The sequence below is a fragment of the Balaenoptera borealis genome (assembly GCF_965194805.1).
Source record: "Balaenoptera borealis genome assembly, chromosome: 17".
Taxonomy (NCBI): Eukaryota; Metazoa; Chordata; class Mammalia; order Artiodactyla; family Balaenopteridae; genus Balaenoptera; species Balaenoptera borealis.
Genome location: NC_138876.1, coordinates 20,242,117 through 20,258,029, shown reverse-complemented (window position 1 = coordinate 20,258,029; position 15,913 = coordinate 20,242,117). Strand labels below are relative to the sequence as shown.

At 41.6% G+C, this 15,913-nt stretch overlaps 1 protein-coding gene and 1 pseudogene across 5 annotated transcripts in view; both read right to left on the bottom strand.

The window, feature by feature from the left end:
• Positions 1 to 15,913, bottom strand: part of SAMD12 (sterile alpha motif domain containing 12) — a 488,950-nt gene that overhangs the window by 180,796 nt on the left and 292,241 nt on the right. The window lies entirely within an intron of this gene.
• Positions 141 to 919, bottom strand: LOC309614612 (zinc finger C2HC domain-containing protein 1A pseudogene; annotated as a pseudogene). Its single transcript has one exon. The product of its transcript is annotated as a zinc finger C2HC domain-containing protein 1A pseudogene (transcript).

Below are 15,913 nucleotides of genomic sequence, written 5' to 3'. Positions count from 1 at the left end.
AGAGCGTGATTTCTACATAGAAATGACTTTTAAAAAGAATTCCTTACTGTGCAAACTCTGTGCTTTAAGCGTGTGAGAAATGGCTTGGGGAAGGGTAGCCCTCAATCGAGGAAGGCTGTTGTGTTATTTGTTCAATAAAATTATCTGTAGACCCTGGCCATGTAGCTCTCAGTATATGTTTTTCTTTTGCTTGCGAGCACACTTGAGGCCGGATTTCTAAATGGGTAATAACTCATGCCTTTTGATGGCACTGTCTGATTTTGCGTCACTGCCATGCGACCTCTGCACATGTCTTCCAGTTCGGAGTGGAGGGCCTAACTTGTCCATCTTACCTACGTGAGGGGCTGCTATCCCTTTATGGGAGGAAGACAAGGTCTGAAGTTTGTTTCCCAAAGAGCTGCCAACTTCAGACACTTTACCTGAAGGAACACCTATAACAGTTTTGCTAGCGCCACTTGGCTGTGGTAATCGTGAAGATCCTGATGAGGTGGTTCCAGGAGAACTGGACTTTTTAAGTGCAGGTGGCTTATACTGTGTCTGAGAAGTCGATTTTCCTTTGGTATCAGTAGAAAATTTGCCTTTATTACTAATATGCGCTGCCTGTTCTTTACAGAAATTTATATGTCTATCGGCTGCATTTTCATTAACTCTCCTGAATATACTCAGGATCATAAGAAGGTGGGGGAGGGGGAGGAACTGTGCCACCCTCTTTAAGGGCCTGACCGAGGCCTTTAGCTGCTCTTACGGTGGCAATGAACTCTTCATGCTTCCTTCTCCAATTAGATGGCTCCTTTGATGGTTCAGGCCTAGGTTTAAGAGGCTTTACTGTTGGAATATCCGTTCCTTCAGCTCTTTGTCTGCTTGAATCAAAAGTCTTCCGTTTTTCAGTGGCAGTTTTCTGGTAAATAGGTCCATTTTTTTTTTTTTTTTTTTTTTAAAGAAAGCTGCGTTCTATAGCTACTTTATTTATTTATTTATTTATTTTTGGCTGTGTTGGGTCTTCGGTTCGTGCGAGGGCTTTCTCCAGTTGTGGCAAGCGGGGGCCACTCTTCATCACGGTGCGCGGGCCTTTCACTATCGCGGCCCCTCCCGTTGCGGGGCACAGGCTCCAGACACGCAGGCTCAGTAGTTGTGGCTCACGGGCCCAGCCACTCCGTGGCATGTGGGATCTTCCCAGACCAGGGCTCGAACCCGTGTCCCCTGCATTAGCAGGCAGATTCTCAACCACTGCGCCACCAGGGAAGCCTAGGTCCATGTTTTTTTGATGCCACTGGAAAGAATGTTCTTCCACAAATCTTGCAAGGTAACAGTTCTCCAACTTGGACACTTCCATTCCAGGGGCTCCATAGCGCCAGCGCCTCGGGCTCCGCCAGACTCCTCCGGCAGCTCCCACCGCCGCCGCCCAGCTCCGGCCGCAGCCTCCTTTATTTATTTATAATGTATTTATTGAGTCTCTACTGTGTAACATTAGCTCTGATCTCAAAGAGCTTATGAGAGAGCTGGAGAAAACACAACGAGCATAGATGAAACATTTGGAGAGTAAGTGGTGGTATATAAAAAGAGGTAAATTGAACATAATCAAGTGACAGCCTGCAGAGTGCCCTGAGCAACACAATTAAATTCAGGCCATAATCCACGTCCTGATTTTAAAAGTTTCCTACAATTTCTCACTTTCCACTGTAACTAATACCTGCAGTTCAGTAATGTAATTTATCAATGACTATATTTCCATTCTCAAAGAGAACTCTGTTGTTCTTGAAATGCGTATATGTGTATATGGCTGCATACTTAAAAATACCTGTTTGGGGCTTCCCTGGTGGCGCAGTGGTTGAGAATCCGCCTGCCAATGCAGGGGACACGGGCTCGAGCCCTGGTCTGGGAAGATTCCACATGCCACGGAGCAACTAGGCCCGTGAGCCACAACTACTGAGCCTGCGTGTCCGGAGCCTGTGCTCTGCAACAAGAGAGGCCGCGACAGTGAGAGGCCCGCGCACTGCAATGAAGAGTTGTCCCCGCTTGCCGCAACTAGAGAAAGCCCTCGCACAGAAACGAAGACCCAACACAGCCAAAAATCAATCAATCAATCAATCAATTTAAAGTCCAAATTAAAAAAAAAATACCTGTTTGGTTTTGGGGGAGGGAGGGTGGATTTGATTGCATCTAGTGATTGATTCTTCAGATTTAATACCTCTGGGAAAATATGCCACAGGATCATAACATCTAGAGAAAGAAGCCTGAGAAGTCAACTAGGTCAATCCCTTGCCACCAGGTAGGATGGAACTTCTGACCGATTACCTAGCCAAAAAGTTATGGTATACATAACCATACATCTTTTACATCTTTTCTTCCTGCATATATTGAATCAAAGAACCACCAGGCATCTGGTATTGGAGCATTATAAAGCCATATGTGATGCTCGCTAATACAAAATGCCTGGAAGGAAACTAAGTTAATACATATGGCATTAAATTTACAAATGAAGGCTCATCCATCATCAAAGACCCAGAATGCGCACTGCCATGACATAAAAAAGAACTTATGAGAAATATCTGTTTTTATTTGTGTATCATCCCCCTCAACACAAGCAACTAAGAGAAAGACATGTGTGCATTTCCTGGACTTGATCTGGGGCATGCAACACATTTTACGAAGGGATTAAAGGGCCCGAGGTCTTTTACACAAGGCTATTATGCCAATTCCATGTCAGAGACAACTTATATTGTGGAGTCTTCAAAAGAAAACTACGTATGCATTATGCCAAAGCCATAAATATTATTGGAGGTTCTTAAAAAAAAAAAAATTACATGTAAGGGACAAAATAGAAGACAGCTCTGGAATGTAATCTCGTGGCTCTACTCCAAACACTGTACGGTTTCCTTTTCCAGGAGAAGGAACATGCAGCTCATCCTTCATCACCCCACGTATCTGATTCCAGGAGATATTGACAACAGAGTTTTTACAAGAATTCTATGATTCACAAAGTCAACGAGGAAACAGAATCCTCTCATGTCTTTGACGTCGGCAGTACCTTCTTAGGATCTGAAAAAGAAAGTTTCTTTCCCTTCCAATTTTGACCTTTTCTATTTGGCAGATGTTAATTTTTTTTTTTTTTTTTTCCTGCCTGTGTTTCTAATGGAGCTTGAAATTAACATGGCTTTTTGTTTACCTCCTAATTTGTGTGCCGCCATCATCAATGTTGTCAGCATAGTTCTGGGAATAGGGTTTATTTACTGCTTCTGTTGAGCCAGCAAATGGAGAAATGCAGAGAGGACTGTTCTGCTCATCCCATTTCAGTGTAGAGTCTCCTTCCATTCACAGCAACAGCCTTTACTGAGCAGCCAATAACCTTCCTGGGTGCAAAAGTCAACAACCATCTTCAGTGCTTGATCTTGAGGACATTTCTGAGCTGTTTTAGACATAGTCGAGTATATCCTGACCCCTTGACCCCGCTCCTTGTTAACAGGTAACCCAGAAACTGAACTTGTCCCACATTCATTTCCCTTCTTCAAAGAATCCCTTGTAGGCTTTCTGGGTTCTCACTTCTTTTCCTGCTCCTTTGTGAGATTACCTATTTCCAAGTCTTCAGATGCTCTCTCTCTCTCTCTCTATATATATATACGTGTATATATATATATATATATATATATATATATATATATACATATACACACACACAGACAGACAGACAGACAGAGAGAGAGAGAGAGAGGGAGAGAGAGAGGGAGAGAGAGAGGGAGAGAGAGAGGGAGAGAGAAAGGGAGGTGACATCCAATTCTGTAAACCTCTGATTTTGCCTTGGCCTTTTCATTGGGTTATGCTTACTCTTCATGACCATATCAATTTCAGGTTAGGAAAAGGGGGAAATAACATTTCTCCCCCCAAGAAAGTATTATTGAAACTTCACAACACATCTTGGAAACAGAGTTTTGATTTTGGTTTTGAAGTCTTCCTGGTCTTTGGATCCCCCTGTTTTGTCCATTAGTTGGCTTCTATTGCTTGATTACCAACATTCATCATACCTTCCACATAAAGGGTTCTGCGATCAGGAAATACACTTGGGAAGCAGAGGGATCCTCATTATTTTTATGCTTTACCTTAAATTTTTAATTTACTATTTTAACTATTTTTCAATGTAAAATTCAGGGCATTAAATACATTTACAGTGTTGTGCACTGTACGAGCACTACCCATTTCCAGAACTTTTTCATCATCCCAAATAGAAGCTTTGCACCCATTACACAATAACTCTCCATTGTCCTCCAACTCCCAGCTCCAGGCAACATCTACTTTCTGTCACCATGAATTTGCCTATTCTAGGTACCTCATATAAGTGGAATAATACAGTATTTGTTCATTTGTGTCTGGCTTATTTCACGTGGTATAATGTTTTCAAGGTTCATCCAGGTTGTAGCATGTATCAGAAATTCATCCCTTTTTATGACTAAATAATATTCAGCTTTATGTATATACCACATTCTATTTATCCATTCACCTGTTGATGCACATTTAGGTTGTTTCCACTTTTTGGCAATTGTGAACAACGCTGTTGTGAACACTGATGTACTAAGTAAGATCTGTTTAAGTCCCTGCTTTCAACAGAAGGACACTTTTGTTTTGCAAAATTTTCATCCAGAAAAAATGTCTAGCCAGGTATCAATTATTAGTAATTTATCCTGGTCCACAACTTGGATTTGGTGCTGCTCTAGTCACCTGTTTGCTTTCAGATCCATACTTTCCTCTTCTTTGCCTACTCTGTTTGCATGAAACTACACTTCCCAGATGTCCCTGCCCTCTGGCTTCCAGGCAGTTCTAGCCAATATAAGGCACTTGAAGGAGACTGAGGGGCAGAAGAAGGGAAAGGCCAGCATATTTCTTCCTGGATCACTTTGCTACTGGTGGCATCTAGGGCAGGGACTGCATCTCATGGCTCTAGCTCCCACTGGAATGGCCGACTGGGGTTCCAAGTTCTGCCAACCAACCCTGACTTCTAAACTCTGTCTCCTCGTTTATCCCTCCAGCCCCAGGGAAGGTAGAAGCTTCCCACTGCTGTTAACCTCCGGGTTGTCTCATTTTTGCACTTGTGCTGCAAATTGTCTTAAGTTTTCTCTTCTAAATATACCTGGAGTGGTTTCTGGGTTCCTGTATGGAACCTGAATCATAACCATTCCATTGGGAAAAGAAGGTCCAAAGTTTCTCAGGATGCAGAACCAATGGCAGTGACTCTTAGCTGTCCTCAATGTATCATCCATTTAGTAGTATATCGTTTCCAAGCTAGACCTGTAGTTTGGTGCGGCCATGTGAATGAGTTCTGGCCAAACTGATGTAATCAGATGTGTTGTGTGGCAGATTCTAAACCTTCTTTAGAAGTCAGCTGCTCCGCACTCTTTGTACCTTCTTCCCCCTTTCCTGTGGTTTGGAACACGGATGTGACAACTGGCATTCCATCCTGGAACATGAGGACGTGGGCCACATTTGGGGGAGAGCAGGACCAAAAGCCACAGAACCCTGAGTCCTTGAGAACTTTGTGGAGAAAAACCGCCATCCCAGGCCTGCTCCGCCTGCCTCTAGTTTTACATGAGAAGCAAATAAAATTCCCTCTTGTCTAAGCTCCTACTCTTTCCAATCTCTCTATCGCAGCCCATCTGAGATCTAACCAATTCAAGACCCAAGCCATGAGCTCAGTGTCTGTCCCGGACTGCTGATTAATTCCCTTATACTTTTCCTTAACAAACTAAAGCAAGGTCCTAGATCCTCTGGTCTTATTCTAAGTTTTGGCCTCTTCCTGTTTATACTCAGAATTGACCTGTTCTCAACCACAAAGCTTTTTATTCCCTTTAACAGCTTCTGCTTATTAAGTTTTCTCTGAAAGGTAGGGGTCAGAGCCAGCTACTTACCAAGCCCATATCCAACCTAGAAAATGATTAGAGTCTGGATGTTAGAGAATTTTTAATTAAAAACCTGGGAACATTGTTCCTTGGGTATTAATAAAGCCAGCAAAATGGAGAATCAGCATGGCCTAACACTGCAAGACAGACCATTAGTGTCCTGGTCTCACAGCCCTCTTCCCGGAGCTGATGGGCTGGAGCTATATCTAATGGCTGCCAAGTACAGATAAATCTCACCTCTACTTCACCCAAGTGGGCGTCAATTAGAAATATGGACTTCCAGGATGGTGGTTCCCAAACCTTATTGTGCATGAAAATCACTTGGGGAAACTTGTCCGAAAGGAAGATTCCCATCCTTCTACTCATGATTCAGTGGGACTGGGGTGGGGGCCATGAACCTGTGTGATGAAAAGGATCCCAGGTGTCTCTAAAGCACATGGTCTATGGACCACACTAGGAGAGACCATGCTCCTGGGAAATACATGAAGACTATAAAACAGCCACAAGTGCAGAGAACTGCCATCAGCTGGGGGTGGGGCTGGAGCACATTCAATGATGCCTACCACGTTCCAGGAGCTCTGCCAGGCATTTTCGAGACATCGTCTAGTTTATGCTCTCGATAACCTGCATAACTATCATTATGACACTTGTTTTGCAGTGAGCAACCCGAGGTGCAGAGAAATTAAGCAACTTGCCTAAAGTTAAAAAGTGGATTCAAAGCTGGGTGTGCGTGTGTGGGGTGGATCTAGTCTACTGATTCCTCTAGTTTTGCTCTGCACCCTTCCCCATCATGCTCCGTACTCCTAGACACTGACCTGCATGGACGGCATCCCAGGGCCCTGTGCCCTCTGGCTTCCAGTTGGGGTGGGTCCTGCCAATGGGAAGTGCTGGGAGAAGACTAGGGGGAGGGAGGAGAGGGAGTTCAGGGTATTGATTCCCCAGCCTCCCTCACTGCGGGTTTCCAGGGTTGCATCCTTTGACCAAAGGCCACAGCTCTTGTCAGTGGCTCTTGCCACATGACTGTCCCCTTCTAAGTTCCTGTAACTATTCCGTCTTCTTGCCTCTTCCAGCCTAAGGCTGATAAGTGGCACCCTTCCTCTCTTTCTGTCTAATTAGGATGAGTGAGTTTGTTGAAGGCAGGGTCTGTATCTTTTTATCTTTGTACCCTCTGTGTCTAGAATAGTGCCTGTTTACATAGTAGAAAAATTTTAGTGCATGTTGCCATGAATAAGCACTTTACTAGTCCAACAATGTGCTAAATATTCTCTAACTATTAACTCATTTAATTCTTGTTATTTTTTTTTTTCTGTTTTTGAGAACCAATGTTCTTTTAAAAAAGAAAGCTATTGGATGTTTGTCCCAGAAAAATGAAAACATTTATTCGTGCAGAAGTCTGTACACTAATGTTCATAGCAGCTTTATCGATATTTGCAATAGCCCAAGACTGGAAACAAGCCACATATCCTTCATTGACTATAAAGTTAAACGAATTGTGGGACATCCATCCATGGTGTATGAGTCAGTGATAAAAGGGAACAAACTCTTCATACATGGCAACAAGCCAGAAAAAAGCCCATCTCAAAAGGTTATAGGGCTTCCCTGGTTGCGCAGTGGTTGAGAGTCTGCCTGCCAATGCAGGGGACACGAGTTCGAGCCCTGGTCTGTGAAGATCCCACATGCCGCGGAGCAACAAAGCCCGTGAGCCACAACTACTGAGCCTGCGCGTCTGGAGCCTGTGCTCCACAACAAGAGAGGCCGCGACAGTGAGAGGCCCACGCACCGCAATGAAGAGTGGCCCCCGCTTGCCGCAACTAGAGAAAGCCCTCGCACAGAAATGAAGACCCAACACAGCCAAAAATAAATAAATAAATAAATAAATAAATAAATAAATAAATAAATAAATAAATAAATAAATAAAAAAGGTTATATACTCTGTGATTCCATGTAAGTAACATTCTTGAGGTAACTAAATTATAGGGATGGAGGACAAATTAGGGATTGCCAGGGGTTAGGGGTGGGCAGTGGGGGTAGATGTGGCTATAAAAGTGTAGCACAGGGGACCCTGTGCTGATGGAACAGCTCTGTATTTTGATTGCAGTAGTGGTAGCACAAAGCCACACCTGTGATAAAATCTCTCTCTCTCTCACACACACACACACACACACCCACACACACTTGTGTGCTTGTAAAACTAATGGATTGTATAATACCAATGTCCGTTTCCTAGTTTTGATATTGTATTACGGTTATGCAAGGTGTTAGCATTGTGGGGTGCTGGGTAAAGGGTACACAGGACCTCCCTGTACATTTTTCTGCCACTTCCTCTGAATCGATAATAATTTCAAAATAAAAAGCTGAAAAAAAGAAAGCTGGTATATTTCATTTCTTCATGTTTCCATTGGCAACAGAGTCCCACTATCCTACTTTTAAAATGGCATTTAGATTTTAGTTTATTCTATAGAAAGTATGAATTAAAATAGTGTAGTAGATGCAGAGAAAAATGTATAGAAGACTTCAAGCCTTTATCTGTTCCTGTCAATTTTACCTTAATGGGGATCATGAGAGCTGGAATAGGGACATTTGAAGATGTCTGGAATTATACTTTTATATTTATTTCAGCAAGATTAAAGACAAACCCACCTACTTAGGACACTTCACCTTTAGTCTCTTTCAAATAAAAATTCAGAATTATTCACCAATATGGGATCCCCTCTTTTCTTCCTCTTTCCCTCCCTTCCTCCCTCCCTCCCTTCTTTATATGTATACATACACACACATTCGCACACACATATGTGTGTAGTGTATTCATTCATATAGTAGTAAAAAAATAAGCCACATTCGAAACCAAGAATACTAAATTAGTGTCAGGAGTGAAAATCTTGATGAATTTGAGCATTTGTTCTTCCCATCAAATCATATAAACCAGTGGTAAATATTTCAGACTTAGCAAAAAATGCACTAGATGAGGTTGCTAGAGATGTTCCTTAGAAAGGTAAGTTGATCTTTCTACATCACCTCTACCCCCAGCCACTGCCGTCTGCCTGAAGGAGCCCTATTGCCCTTTGAAATCACTTATTATACATCCTGTCTGCTTTCCCAAATAGTTCCAATATAACATGATTTCTATTAACAAAAAGAGAATAAGTTCTTCATTAATTTCTTGATAAACATAAGGCACTTTCCAGTTGCCGACAGAGTCTCTGCAGGTCAGTACCTGCAGGAAGGGAGGAGAGAAGGGCTGGTCTCACATTTCCATCTTGGAGGAATTCCATAACCACCACCTCAGCTGCTGTTTTGTGCTTGGCCACGTGGAGAAATATAAGTGGTGTCAAGCCAGAATACCCTCTCTCAACTTGTAAATTAGCAGATTACCAGCAGATCATCTAATTTTCCTCCCTGCTGCTCTCTCACCTGCATGCCAGCAGTGTTTTGAACTAATATGTCAATACAGGGGCATAAAGTGATTTATGTTCTACATAAATTTCTAGTTGGGGGTGTAGATGTTTATGACAGAAAATATCTCCCTTAAATCCACAGCAGACATGTAACAGGAAGGAAATCTCTTAAATACCTCCATTAATGGTTTTGTACTGGTGGCTCTTGATAAAGGGTCAATTACAGTTTTGAGATCTGTGTGATATAATCTACTCTCTGTGGTTGCAAATTTTAACTTCTTTCTGTGGTTGTGTCCTACCAATTTGGTTCAGTCAAATCAAGAAAAGATAAGATTCCTTAGTAGTAATATGGGAATATTATTACTTCATTTAATACCAAACTAAGGTAACTAAGTTTCCCTGCACTCATTCTGTGTCCATCTGTGAGTCCAGTTTACGAAGAACAGGAGTTTTGACATTAGCACAGCCTTTGAACCGAGCTCTGATTCTCACTGCGTGTGTCACCTCGGGAATTTGGATAAATGTTTTAAAATAGTTATTTTGCAATGAACCTCAATGTGCGTTAAATGTCATCAGAAGGTTAGGAAAAGTCCTTCCAGAAGCCTCCCATTGGAGATGATGGTGCAAAAGCAAACGTGCATGGCCCAGCTATGGAGGAGGGTCTGAGGAAGGGAAAATTGCTGCAGCCCCAAATGAACAGCCACTGCTCTTGGGGCTGTAAGACATCTCCAGGTGAGTCAACATCCCCTGAGAGGTACTGTTATCAGGGCTCACCCTGAGAGCTGCGGCCCCAACATCAGAATCAAGAGATCTAACTTCTTAGAGATTTCTGGTACCATCTTCTTTTTGGTGTGAGTTACTCTCAAAATCCTAGGGCAGGTGTGGGAGAGACAGTCAAATTTCAAAAATTAAATGAAGGCACTGGCATTGCCAACTTACCTTTCTGCCTAAGGATGTAAAAACAAGCAAGCAAAAATTCTAGATCTAGTTAACATGGTCTGAGAATGAAGTTTTCTGTGAAGACGACAGATGCCACATCCCAAAGGGAGATGCCACGAGCCTTGCACATACAACGCAAGGTTTGCAAAAGAGGTGTGAAGCCAGTTTCATTATCTTGACCCCTCAGTCATATCAAGAGCATATATAAAGGTTGGGAGCATATGTTTAAAGATTTCTTTAAAACAAAATATCAAGTGTTGGTGAGGATATGGAACAACCAGAACTCTCATACACTCCTGGAGGGGGGGTTTATTATTAAAACCACTTTGAGACACTGGAAGAATCTACTAAGGCTGAACATATATGTACAGACTGAATTGTATTCCCCATCCCCAAATTCATACGCTGAAGTCCTAACCCTTAGTACGTCGGAATGTGACCATATTTGGAGATGGGATCTTAAAGAGGTGATTTAGTTAAGATGAGGTCATGAGGGTGGGCCCTAATCCCTTATGACTGGTATCCTTATAAGGAGAGAAAATTTGGACAGCGACATACAAAAGGAAGCCCGTGAGAGAATACAGGGAAAAGACAGACATCTCCAAGCCATGAAGGAGGTCTCAGAAGAAACCAACACTATTCACACCTTGATCTCAGACTTCTAGTTTCCAGAACTGTGAGAAAATAAGTGCTGTTGTTTAAGCCAGCCAGTATATGGTACCTTGTTATGGTAGCCCTAGCAAACTAATACAGTCTACCCTACCCTACTCAGCAAATCCACTCCTAATATGTACCAATGGAAATGTATAGTTTTGTTCACCGAAATATGTCTGATATAATCTAGAACAGAACTTTTTACAGAGTAGTCGCAAACTGGAAACTACCAAAATACTCATGAACTGCAGAATGCAGAAATAAATTGTGATATGTTCACATGTTGACCAATTTAGAGAAATGAGAATAAACCATCTAAAACTGCAGACAACAATATGGATGAATCATCCACATGTATAATGTTGAATGAAGAAGTCACACACAAAGAGTACATACTGAATGATTCTATTTATATGATGAACAAAAACAGATGATGCTATTCTTTACCATTAGAACTGAGAATTGTGTTACCCCTTGGGCAGGGGTAGCCACTGGAAGGGAGCATAGGGAAGGCTTCTGGGAATACAAGTCATGTTCTATTTCTTGATCTGGGTATTAGTTTCATGGGTGTGTTCAATTTGTGAAAATTCAGTGAGCTGTACAGTTAATGTATATGGCCTTTTCTATATGTATACTTCAATCAAAAAGTTTTAGATGGAGTTTTTCTATAAAAAAGATGGGCACGAGTCCCTGACATTCTAATTTGCCTCTATTTGCTTGGGGGGAGAGAGAGGAGGGGCTGCTTTCTGATTCCAAGTCTAGTGAGGAGGCTTCAAGGAACTTTCAAACAACTTGACATATGTTGCTGGGAGCTTGTGGGACAAAGTGAGATAACTAAAGAGCCAGAACCTGCGGTGTGCTAACTGCTCTGCTGGCAGACTAAACAAAAGATTTTAATGTTAGAGACAGTCTGTCCTCATTTGTCTGTGCAAGGACTGTATCAGCATTACCCCTGGATCAGATCTGGGCCATCCTGAGCGAGAGAGCTGGTGTGGAGGAGCTAAGATCTCCTCTAAGAGGCCACTTAAAAAGGGAAAACACAACTCAAGCCAAGAAGCTGATGTGCTGCTGAACTACTGTGGGGTGAAGAAACATAAACTCATCGAAGGACACAGATGCATTTGCTCTCATCAAAAGGAACATAGATGAGTCACTTCCATCAGTGGGGGTGGTGGGGTGGTGTCCTCAGAAGAACCATCAAAGAGTAAACGCTTGTCAACCCTCAAGAGCAAGGGTCGGCTTATGACAGTATTTGTCACGTAAGAACTTTCTCGACCGCCGTGCCTTCCTCACCCTGTTCTCATTGGAAAAAGGTTAGACACCTCTAGTCAGCAAGGGAAGAAGTTGTATGTGACATTGGGCAGAGGAACGTGGCCTATTTCTTCAACACGTTCCACACTGGGAAAGAGAGGAAAACCATTACAATTGGAATCTTAAGTCATAACTCAGCTATTAGACTCCTGGTAGAAGTTGTGGGCCCGGGAAAGATAGTTAAAAGTCACAGAGCAAATTCTGAAAGTTCTCATCACAAGAGAAAAAAATTGTAACTATGTGTGGTGATAGATGTTAACCAGACTTTGGTGATCATTTCACAATATAGACATGTATTTATTCATGTTGTACACCTGAAACTAATGTAATGTTATAGGTCAATTATATCTCAATAAAAACTACAGCATAATTTTCAAGGGGGTCATAAATTAATATACTCATAAAACTTATACCTAGAACATTTATTTCTCTCCCAGTAGTACACATCATCCTTGGGCTGTATCAACCCGAATTCCTCAATAATGGACCAATAGGAACTATTGGTTCAGTAGAAGTAGGAGTGAGGGAGGGGAAGCAATTGACGGAAACCCTAAGGTTTTTAGTTTGGGTGATCAGAAGAGACTGATGTCCATAAACAAAATGCAGATGCAGGAGAAAAAAGCAGGTTTGGTGGTGGAGGCAATAGAGGAGTTCATCTTTGATGTGCTGAGTTTGAGGTACCTCTGGGCTATGGTGGTGAAAATTATCTTTGGGCAGCTGGGAACTCAGAAATGAAGCTTAGAAGAAGTGGCTGGACTTGGAATCATCAGTGTACAGGGGCAGTTGATGTCTTAGGAGTAGATGTGGTTTCCCAAGAAGAACATTAGGAACATTAGTTTCTGAGGAGCGATTAGCGGAGTAGTCAGTAAAGGCACTTGCAAAGTAGGCAAGGAAAAGAAAAGAGTGATTTTCCTAAAGCTGAAGCAAGAGAGTGTCCCCTGAAGAAAAATGAGATCAACAGTGGCAAAATTCTACAGATTTCAGGGAAAAGAGATACTGAAAAGTATTTGTTAAACCTCAGAGGACTCCAGTGATCTTTGAGTTACCATCTTGTGAAAAGAAGTTGGGTGCGAAAGCCAGAAAACAGTGGACTATGGAAAAAATGAGACGTGAGAAAGTACAATCCATGTGGATTGTTCTAGAAATCTAGTTATGTAGGGAAGGAGGGCAAAAGTTTAAACACAGAAAGGGTCAGGGGAAGGGCTCCTTCCCTTTTTTGTGCCAAAGTCTCCTTTGGCAGTCTGGTGAAGCCCATGGTCCTTCTCAAGAATGTTTTTAAATGCAAAAGGGAAAATATGCAAGATTACAAAATAATCAAGTTATATTAAAAAACACGTACCAAAATAGTTCTTAAAATCTCATGATAGAAGTATACAGCTGGTTCTTTATTGATGCATTAAACGGTAGGATTTACTGGCAAGAATAATAACTACCATAATTTGAAAGTGGTGATGAGTGCGAATGATATTTCAAGGTATCTTCAACAAACTGTGATGTGATTAAAAATTACCTGTGATTCTACTGACAAAGTCACAAGAACTGATAAGAGAAGTGAGCTTTCGCACTTATAGTCATAATAGAAAGAAATGTTACATTTCAGTAAAAATAAAATTAAGTGTAATTCGTATATTGAATTCAGCATAAAATTAAGTGTAATTTTGATTGAAATATATTTCATATATAATATTTATTCCACATAAAAATAATATATATTATATATCTCCAACTTCATCAGCCCCACTGAATTCTAGCCAAGGTTCCCTTGGAGGAGGGAGGGATCCAGAGACCTCAGGTTAAGAGCCTTTTACTAAGGGAAGAGAGGTATTTTTGTTTTAAAGGAGAGAAATTTTGTTTATGATAGAGTGGAAGGTTTTAAGTCTTGCTCTGGCAGTATGGCAGGATAATGCAGCGAAGTAGGGACGGACTCTGGAACTAGACTCCTTGAGTTTAAATCCTGGCCCCCTGTTTATTAGCTGTGTGCCATTAGGCTAGTTATTTAACCATTTAACTTTTTTATACCTCAGTTTCCTTATCTGTAAAATGGGGATGATAAATAGTAACCCACCTCACAGGTTGTTGTGAGAGTTACATAAGAACACTTTGGCCAGTATTACCTTGACCACCTTCCACTCACTCAGTATCCCTTGGCAAAAGGGACACCTTCAGTTCTCTGAAAGTGTAACATTCTTCCTTGCTCAGAACCACTGCATATACTGTTTTTCTGTCTGGAAGGCTCTCCCCACTGTTCTCAGCATGACCGACTCCTCATCCTTTGGGATTCAGTTTAAATGTTACCTCCTTAGAAAGGCTTTTCCAGAAGCCATCTCTGAAATAGAACTCCCACCATTTCTCTGTCTCTCAGCATCCTTTGTCCCAATTTGTAACCGTTTTGGTTAGTTGTTGTCTATAATGAGTTCCATAATGGCTGGAGTTGTGTCTCTCTTGATCCTCTCTCTAGCCCCTGTACCTACCACATAATAAGCTCTCCATAAATATTCATTAAATGAGCCATCAGACAGGGAGCAACTGAAGATACAAAGGAGATCCCCAGCTATATTCATGTTTGGGGACTGTGCTTCAGTTTTCAATGTGGGTATGTATTTTTTTAGTCTGTTCTCAGTCTTGTCCTGGAGCTGGTGGAAAGCCAGACATATTGTTTGCATTAAAATGTTTATAAGGCAGCATTTAGTCTTTCTTCTAACACTAGGAAGATCCCCTCTCTGGTCAAGGCTGAACCAAATTAAACAAGAGAAGAATACCAAATTCTGTGCTGTGCTATGACAGTTCATGTTCACAAAGTTGGTGCACAGGACAGCCATGGGCAATTCTTTCACCGAGCCAGTCTTTTGCTATCACTCTAATTTTAGGCAATGTGAAGTGATGAAAGGGATATTGATCTAGCATTCAGGAGCCAGATTCTGATAGTTCATGCTTAACTGGGTGGTTTTAAGCAGATCAACCTCTTTGAGCCTTAGTTTTTTCATCTAACAAATGGCAATTTTAAAATATCTGCTGTGCTGCAGACTGTTAGCTATGCCCCCAAATCCATTCTTCCCTTTAGTCTGAGTACAAGACTAGATGACAATTCCAAACTACTCTTGAGGCTGGTGTGGTTATGTGATTAAGCTCTTGCCAACAGAATGTAAGCACAAGTGATATTTGTCACCTCTGTTTCTTGCTCAAGGCCCTTTACTTCCAGGTGGGAATGGAAAGGACTGGAGTAGTATCAAAAATGGTATCTTAAAGACAGCAGAACTGCTGCCAGCCTGGGCCCCTAAATGACTGTGTGGAACACAGCCACCTCCTGACTTGCAATCTTCAGCTAGGACTGTTAAATAAGAGAGAACTAAGCCACTAACTCTTTGGAATATATTTGTTATAGCAACTATTGTTTCTCTGACACACATGTCCTACCTACTTTACAGAATTGTGAAAGATAGTAGTTCTCATGTATAAGGAAGAGCTTAGGGAGGTAGAAAGTGCTATAAAAATTTGTCGTCATCAATATTTTCTTCCAGCTTTTTTGAAACATAGATGACACATAACATTGTGTAACTTCAAGGTATACAACGTGATGATTTGATACATGTATATATTGCAAATCATTTTATTAATACAGAGAAAACAAGTGCATATTAGAGTGCCTGACCTATAGTAGATATTTAATGTTTACCTGTTGAACAAGTAAATGAACATCTTGCTGATGAAAAGCCTGAGATTAAAAAAAAA